General features: G+C 35.0%; 1 long non-coding RNA gene across 1 annotated transcript; it reads right to left on the bottom strand.

Moving 5' to 3' along the window:
- Nucleotides 1–1,071: 1,071 nt before the first annotated feature.
- LOC147503181 (uncharacterized) lies at nt 1,072–2,269 on the bottom strand. The gene is made up of 2 exons (XR_015220138.1): nt 1,769–2,269; nt 1,072–1,403 (listed from the first exon to the last, which is right to left on the bottom strand). It is a non-coding gene; the product is annotated as an uncharacterized LOC147503181 (long non-coding RNA).
- Nucleotides 2,270–8,659: the final 6,390 nt, after the last annotated feature.

Below are 8,659 nucleotides of genomic sequence, written 5' to 3'. Positions count from 1 at the left end.
AAAACAGGTTGTCTACATGGTGAAAAGGCCAAGTGCAAGAGATTCTAGACCGCGGAAAGTTGTATATGATAAGGCTCTAAATTTTGCTACTTGTAGTTGCAAAAAATTTGAATTTGAAGGAATTCATTGTAGACACATTTTGGCTTACTTGAAAATTAGTCAAATTGTTTACTTGTCGGATGCTTATATATTGAGTAGATGGAAGAAAGATACAAAATTGGAAGAAATAATAGCAGATGGTGGGAAAGAGGTGAAAGAAAGTAGTAACGACTTTATGTTGTTGAGGCACACAAAATTATCTCATCTTACTTCAAGGGTACTTGATGACGCTGTAGCTTGTGAAGAAGTAAGTGAAATCTATGAGCAACATTTGAAAGTGGTACATGAAATGATTAAGGAAGTGCTGGCTATTAAAGGAGTTGGAATTTCTCAGAAGTAAAAAATGCCTCGACATGTGACTTAGAATGAGCCGAATCTAGCTAAAGCAAAGGGGAGTTGGAAACATAGATTGCAAGGGGGAAAAAAAGAAGGCAGGTTCAAGCACAAGTTCAAGCAAAGTCAGAATGGATGTGGACTTTAAGGGCAATCACCACGACAAAAGAAAAATGCGAAGTTGATTGGTAATGTTCGATTGTTTATTATTTTTATTTAATACGTACTCTTTTATTTTTAATTTGTATTGAGTTTAATATTGGCTTTTGCAGGTTCAACTGGCACTCAGAGTTCAGCAGATGGTGGTGGTAACTCGTCAGTCTCTACACAAGTTGAACATTTGTCTTGAGTGGATCATGATTGTGAGAGAATCAAGTGTGAAAATAGTGAACTGGTGGCATTTTTATTCAGTAAATTAAATAGTTAGAATTAGCGTTGTTTTTTTTGTATGTGAATTGAGGTGTTCAATTGAGGTGTTCCTTTGTTATTTTTAAACTTATCATTTTAAGTACCTTTAGCTAGTTCACGTTACATGTTTGCTAAATGATTTTATTCCAAGTTTCCAACTAAGTGAAGTTCACTTATTGTTTGTCTTGTTCCACTATTTCTGACATTAGTTTTTGATAGTACAAATTGGTGTGACAAAAAACCACAAGTACAGTTGTAGTCCCACATACTTATATTATATATACATATTCATTTTCATCTAACCAACATGGGAAATCATCCGCACTACATGCCAAGTATGTGAATGTCTGAGGTAGACTGGTTTCCTTCCTATTGTCTGCTCCAACTCTTGTGCAAATTCATCAAAAATGCAGATGAACTCCTTACCAATTATCTTCCTTTTAGCCTCAGGATCTACGATTCCTTTCAACTTACTGAGAAATTGCTCCGTTGCATCAACACATGTAACAGGTAAACGCAAGTCCCTCTCAAAGGTTCCCATGACACACTCCCTCTCCTTGAACCTAAATTTTAGGTCGGTGATAAGCTCTATTACGAAACACGGTACCAATGCGTATGAAAAGTACAATAAAACAAATGTAATCTTTTAAAGTAATTAATCAATGCTTTCTATAGAAGAGCATTATCACGTGTATTATCGAGTGACTACGATGCTAAAAACAGATCTTAGTAAATGTAAAACAATTCAGCAAAAAGATCATTTGGTGCTCCCAGGTGCAGAGGTGCTCGAGTGATGACAAGGAAAAAACTTGGAAGGTGAGGCACTTGTTCGACACAATAAACTTCATTCCAGTGAGCACTAGATCAATGTTGTTTTAAGTGTTGGTTGTTGAGACAGTAACATAAAAGTAAACATGTGAAAGTATACCTTCTTTGTGGCAATTAATTCAGCTTCCAATGCCTCCACCCGACAAATGGCAGCATTCAGCAACTCTTCTTTCGCAGAAGGCATCTCCAATGGCTTTGTTTGGAGAGCCTGAACTTTCTCTTCTAGCTCGGTAATTAAGTCTTTTCTGCAAGGAGCAAATAAGGTCTGCCTCAATGACTCCTGGAATTGGTGAGGGGGAAGCGAACTCATCCTTGGCTGAGTTGTCAGATGTCAGGTTTGAAATGCAGTTGTCATCATTGGGCAATGAGCAAGGGAGCCTTTTGGTCAAGCAAGTTGCAAGTCATTGAACGAAAGAGAGCAATGAGAGTTACGAAGTAGATCATAACCACAACACAGATCCGAGCCCAATGTCCTTCTAGAGTATTTTGAGTATGAGAAGAGGAACAGGTCGCTGTAGAGAATAGTAAATATCACATCAGTTTGAAACTGAACAAAAAAAAAACAAAAACAGGCAGCTTGCGTTTCAACAAAGAACCTTTAAAGTGAGTATTTAACTTTCATAGCACTGCAACTTACTAGTTACATCTTCAGATTTTTAACTTTAAACAGATTATGCATTTAAGTTCCTGATTCTTCTACATTGACTTTATCGAGAAAAATATATGGACCATCTGAAAATCTTTTAATTGGATGAAAGTCAAATCAACGCTCATATATAGACATTACTCAAATTGATAAAAACAACCACTGAAATTATCCTTGTGTCGCACCTAGACTCAGAACCAATCAAGGTCAAGACTAAATGATAGGACTTTTAGAGCTTCAAATATTAACAACAATGAGAACACTGAAGGTCGCTACATCCATCAAGAAGAGTCTTCTGAAATTTCAACGACCAAAAGGGTATTGGAACTAGGCGTGACTATTGCACATTTCAGATCTCTATGGTGGGGTTGAGTTCCAATACTAATCGCCTTCAAAGTCTTGAGAGTTAAAACAGTCGAAGTACGAACCAACTGGGTTCGATTGTTTTCCTAAGTCCTTATTTCAAGCATATTCTTTTAGTTTTTGTTTTATTCTTTCATCTGTATGTTCTAGTTTGCATGTGTTTGCTTCACATTACTTATATTCTGTTACCAATACAATTATTTCTAGTAAATTTTTAGAGAGAGAGAGTGAGGAGAAATTAGAGAGTGAGAGAGTGAGGAGAAAAGTCAAATAAAGAGAGAGAAATTACTTTTAGAGAGAGAGAGTGAGGAGAGAGAGCGTGTGTTGTTTGGGGAGATAAAATGGGAAGAGAGAATTAAAAAAGAGAGTCACGTGAATATATTTGTGGGACCTAATTTAGTTAAATTTAATGAAAGAATACAAAATACTAAATTAGAAGAGTGAGTTTCTTTTTGAGTTTGAGTCCGCTCCAAATATGTAACTTAACAGTCTGCATGAGAACAAAACTGTATATATATTTACCATGGTTTTTTATATCATAGTTTATACCACGCCCCTTTACAAGATGAGTTAAAAGCTAATATTTTGTGGATATCATCTCCTAACTATGGATAGATTTTCCATAAAAATTCGGCTCATTTGGAAATCTCTAACCTAATTAAAAATTGTTGACAACTTTAAATTTTTTTTAACGGCCCCGATTTTTCGATTTTGCAATCATCTTTTGACAATGTTAAACATCATCAAATGAGCTAAAATTTTGTGGAGGTGATCTCCAAGGTCTTTTGGACATATCCACAAAAAATTAGGTTCTAGTTCATCTTGTGGGTGAAGTTGTGGGTCATGGTATAAACCATGGTATGAAAACCATGGTACATTGATCCCTCCCCATAATATATATATACTAGACTTGGGTGGAAGCATTTTTGGTTCTTGATTTGAGTTTGTTAAATTATATCAATTGTAATGCCCAAACTTGTTGAATTAATTTTAGTAAGATGTTGAGCAGGTTGTATAGGTATAGGAAAGGTAAATCCAAATATATATATATATATATATATATATATATATATATATATATATATATATATATATATATATATAAAGGGGTTACATTTACCATACTTTTTTTATACCATAGTTTATACCATGCCCCATAACTTCACCTACAACGCGAATTATAACTTAGTTTTTTGTGGATGTGTTCAACTAACCATGAAGATCACCTCTATAAAATTTCAACTCATTTGATAATGTTTAACTATGTCAAAAGATGATTGCAAAATCGAATAATAACTGAGTTAAAAAAAAATTCAAAGTTGACAATGATTTTTTAACTAGAATAGAGATTTTCAAATGAGATGAATTTTTGTGTAGATGCTATCTATGATTAGTAGATTATATCCACAAATTATTAGCCTTTAACTCATTTTGTAGGAGGGTGTGGTATAAACTATAGTATAAAAAATGTGGTAAACGGAACCTGCTCGATATATATATATATATATATATATATATATATATATATATATATTGTAATGCCCAAGCTTGTTGAATTAATTTTAGTAAGATGTTGAGCAGGTTGTATAGGTATAGGAGCAAACTAAAAAGAAGCGCACAAGCATAACACAGGAGACTTCAAAAAAGAGAAACAAAAACAAAAAAGGTTTGTCATATATGTATATATATATATACTTGTTAGGATTGCATATTAAACTGTTTTTAGGTAATTAAGTACATTATTTGTTGGTAATGAGCAGTGGGTATAGATCGATGGGTTCTTGAGTGTGGGTTTCAATCCTAATTCTTAACGCATTGATTCAACCCCCTTACTGCCTTACGTACTAGATTGATATTTTTTAGATATATTTCCTCTATGTATTGGTGTTTTAGTTCTAAATGTCAATCCTAGCAGCTTGTTTTATGTAGTTTAGTTTGAGAGTTCTGTAGTAATAGTGTATATCTCGGTTTGTTCTTCTTTTCGGTTGGCTTGGTCTTATTTCACTTTTGGGTAACATTCTAACTTGTCTCATACTAATTTCCTTTTTGAAGAACACGGTGATACAAATATTGCTCAAAGCACAAGCAATGACCAAAATGTTCATTCTGACATTGGTGAAGCAGCTGCATGTCCCAATTCTTTAACCAATATATGCAGACTTCCTAATTTAAATGAAGATGTTCATCTGGAAGTGAGTGGATCATCTGACCTTGACTCGTTTAGCTTTCAAGAACTCATTAACGAGGCCAAAGAGAAAATGAAGAGAAGCAGGAAAAAAAAAATACTAGGTTAGAGATAATTCTAAAAGATGGAGAAATTGAGCATAAGTGGGGAAATATTTTACGTGACTTTAATCCTTTAATTTGATGTGCGATATGATTGAAGATTTGGTTGAGGTAACCTCGGATGGGCATTGTGGTTATAGATCCATAGCTACATTGCTAGGACATACAGATGATTTAACATGGCGGACAGTAAGGGGTCTTATGCTGGAAGAGTTTATGTAATATGCATATTACTATGCAGAGTTGTACGGTAATGATGGGTTTGAAAACCACAAAAGAAACTTAGAATATACCAAGTCTTCTACAATGAATGAGAAAGAATGGCTTGATCTCCCGGACATGGGTTCCATAGTCGCAAGTGCTTTTAATTTTATTTTTGACACCATAGCACCGTCGCAATTAGGTGTCACGTACTTTCTGTTGAGGACAGGTCCAGAAGAAATGTTCCGGATAATCGCCATTTGCCACATAAACAAAGGACATTTTGTGTCTGTTGTGCTAAAGGATATTGCTCCTTTACCTTCGATTTGACGAGATTGACAGTCTGTTAAATGGCCAGAAGCAGCAGTGTGGAAAACTGTTCTGAAAGGAAAATTGGGCAGGTGGGCTGGATCGGTTTCGATCAATATGCAGAACCTACAATATGTTTATCCAGATTAGTTTTAGCTGTTAGATTGAAAAATAAAAAAGTTGTACCATTATTGACGCTAACGTACGTATTTTTTAACTATCTTTTTAACTTACTAATTGTTTTCTATGGATGAACCATCAGTTTCTCAAGAATTACTCTGTGCTTATTTAATTATAGGATAAGTGCTTTTGTTAGATTGGAGAGTACATTATATAGGAAATAACAAGAAGGATAATCTCCAAGATCCAAAACTGACTTTGTTTGTGGATACTGGATGGCATATATACTGAACAATGGTGTTTTATATGCTCAAACTCCTTTTCAACTTTTCTGCTTGCTACGGGTGCTGACTTCTCTTTGTTAAGAAAAAATTCCTTTTAACTATTTTCGCAACCAGCCCCATGACACTGGTTGCATGCTTCCTGTTCATGTCTTTAACTTCAACTTGCTTAAAAGCTTTGTTGAAACCCCTCATATTCCAACATGCTATGGAGATGGAGGTGCGTGTGGATAAAGAGACCAGATTTAGGCCCTTCTTCACTGCTGCTAACCTTTGCATTCCTTGAAATTGTTTTGTTGTATCCATCTTTTCTTGGTGGCATGCCGTCATTAGTTTATTCCATAATCCCTTCATACTTGTCACTACTCATGAATAAATGCTTGCATCTGTTATCTCCATGTTGCATCTCTCTGCAGCTGCATTAGTTTGCTCTTGTGACTTGGTTTCCTCTGCAATGCTACCACTTGTAGTACTCTTGTTGTATCTGTTCCTGTCTTCTTCTTATTCTGCATGTGGCACATTTTCTTCACTTCTGTTTCTATCTTTACAGCAGTGTTTTCTATTAAGACAATTGCCCAACCCCCTAACAACCTTTGGCCCATTTGTGTTTAGATTGTACTTCCCATTTCTGCCTTCTGCCATATGCATAGCATCTGTTTCTAACCCTGCATTTGTTAGGCCACCTTCATATGGTGGGACAACATCATGAACGGACATGAAAGAGAAAATAAGGCAATAACTAAAAAGGAGTGTCATCATAAGTTGTGTTATTATTTCCCTTTGGTCATTTTAAAGAAGTATATGGTATGAAAGATGGTGTTTATGTGCTTCGTAATGATTCAAATTGTTTTTCAATAATGAGGAATCCCAACTGCTAAGTCAATTCTCAAGGTGAAGGTAGTCGCTTATGAGAGAACAAATAGTCGAAAAAAAGAGAAGTGGAGGTGGGAGATCATTTGCCACTGACATAACTTGGGTTTCATAATTGAGCACATTCTAAGACCAATGTCACAATGATCTGAACTTGAATTTAACAGGGAGAACAGGAGTGCCCATTTTCAATGAAATACAGAGCTCGATCTGTAATAGTAAACATACCATATATGGTGGCATGGATCACGCTTACATGCAAAATCCTGCACTAAAACTTATAGAACTATAGAAGCAAGCACTCTTCTTAGCTAAGTTCAATATAACGACACAAAGAGCAACAAAAAGAGGAGGATCAATGGTGAGGAAAACATCTCAAAAGATAAAAGACACTTTTCTTGTATCATGATATTAGACCCAGATGGATTCAAACCATCAACCTCTCAACTAGTGAGCGCTCTTTCCATATTGAGCTTATAGATCCACTCATAGCAAACACAGGGAAACAAACATTTATTTTGATGAAGTAAATAAAAACCATCCAAATTCGCAACTACAAAAACATCTAAGCATAGATAATGTTACCTCAAGAAGTAATAGTAAAAGAAGCCAGCATAGAGAGTTGTCTGAACAAGGCCATCGACACAAGCTGGATACGTACAAGACAATAAAATAGGAGTCAAACTTCAATATCAGTTCAAGTTTTGACTTATGAACATGAAAATGTATATGAAACTTACATATCCATCGACTAAACTGCTTCTCCACAAAGTAACGGTAGATCCAATTCAGGATATAGAATGCACGATAAGCCCTGCATGGAGAACGATATCATGATTTACAAGTTATAACCACATTAACAACTTTTGATAGAGATGTACTACACTTAACAAGTGATTATGTTATGAAACTGTAACCTAAAAAGCATAAACCCATTCACACCAGATTTTGAAAAAATTATGAAGTTACAATATCATGAATATTATGACAAGGTCAGCACATCAAATTAAAAGTTTAAAGAGAATAGTTATAATGTTAATTAAATTCTTCCCTCACAGAGAGTGGAAGTTTACGTTGGTCTAGGTAAGACACTAGAAATCCTAACGAGATGGCAACATGATTCTCAATTGAATTCTATTAAGATTTACAAAATCAGTTGAAAATCATTTTCTTTGAATTAACTATGTATTATAGAAATTAAAAATAGTATAACACACTAACCACTCATTCTTGGCTCTGCGGAGTCATTTCCTTTGGTTTGTGAATAAGCATATATGATTCAGTCCTAGTAATTTCTGATTTAGGAATACCTTTCTCCAAAGTCAATTCATTCCAAGCAATAGCCACTAAAGTTCTTCCCATACATGAAGGCATAATTTGTTGATCGCGATTCTTTTTATTCCTTTCACTCATGGCCTTCATATTTTAATGTAATGACAAATCATCTAAAATTGAAAAATACTAAAAACCAAGAACACATGTACAATGCAAAGTAATAACCAACTATGACAATACAAAAAGCAATACTTATAAACACATAGACACATACCTTAAACTTATTCGACCGTCATGCGTCTTGGTTGGGCCTTGGTTTCGGCATGTACCACATGGACAAGGTATGACCTCCTTATTGCTATGGTGTATCTTCGTGAACTCCACAAACTTCTCTAAACCAGATATGAAATGTTTATCTAGGAATCTCAAATTAATCCAACTCTTGTCTATCAAGGAACTGGAGGCTTCTAGACATGCACTATTTGTACTTCTTCGAGCTTTCGTTTCAACTCCCATATCTCAAGCACCTCATCTTCGAGAGTCCATGGGATGTCTTCTATCTTATTTAAAATTTGAGTATCTCAATCTATAGAGGAATCATGACAATAGGATAGGGTTTTAGTATTTCATCCACCATTCA

This window comes from Coptis chinensis, chromosome 4, assembly GCF_015680905.1.
Source record: "Coptis chinensis isolate HL-2020 chromosome 4, ASM1568090v1, whole genome shotgun sequence".
Taxonomy (NCBI): domain Eukaryota; kingdom Viridiplantae; phylum Streptophyta; class Magnoliopsida; order Ranunculales; family Ranunculaceae; genus Coptis; species Coptis chinensis.
This window is presented reverse-complemented; position numbering and strand designations above follow the sequence as displayed.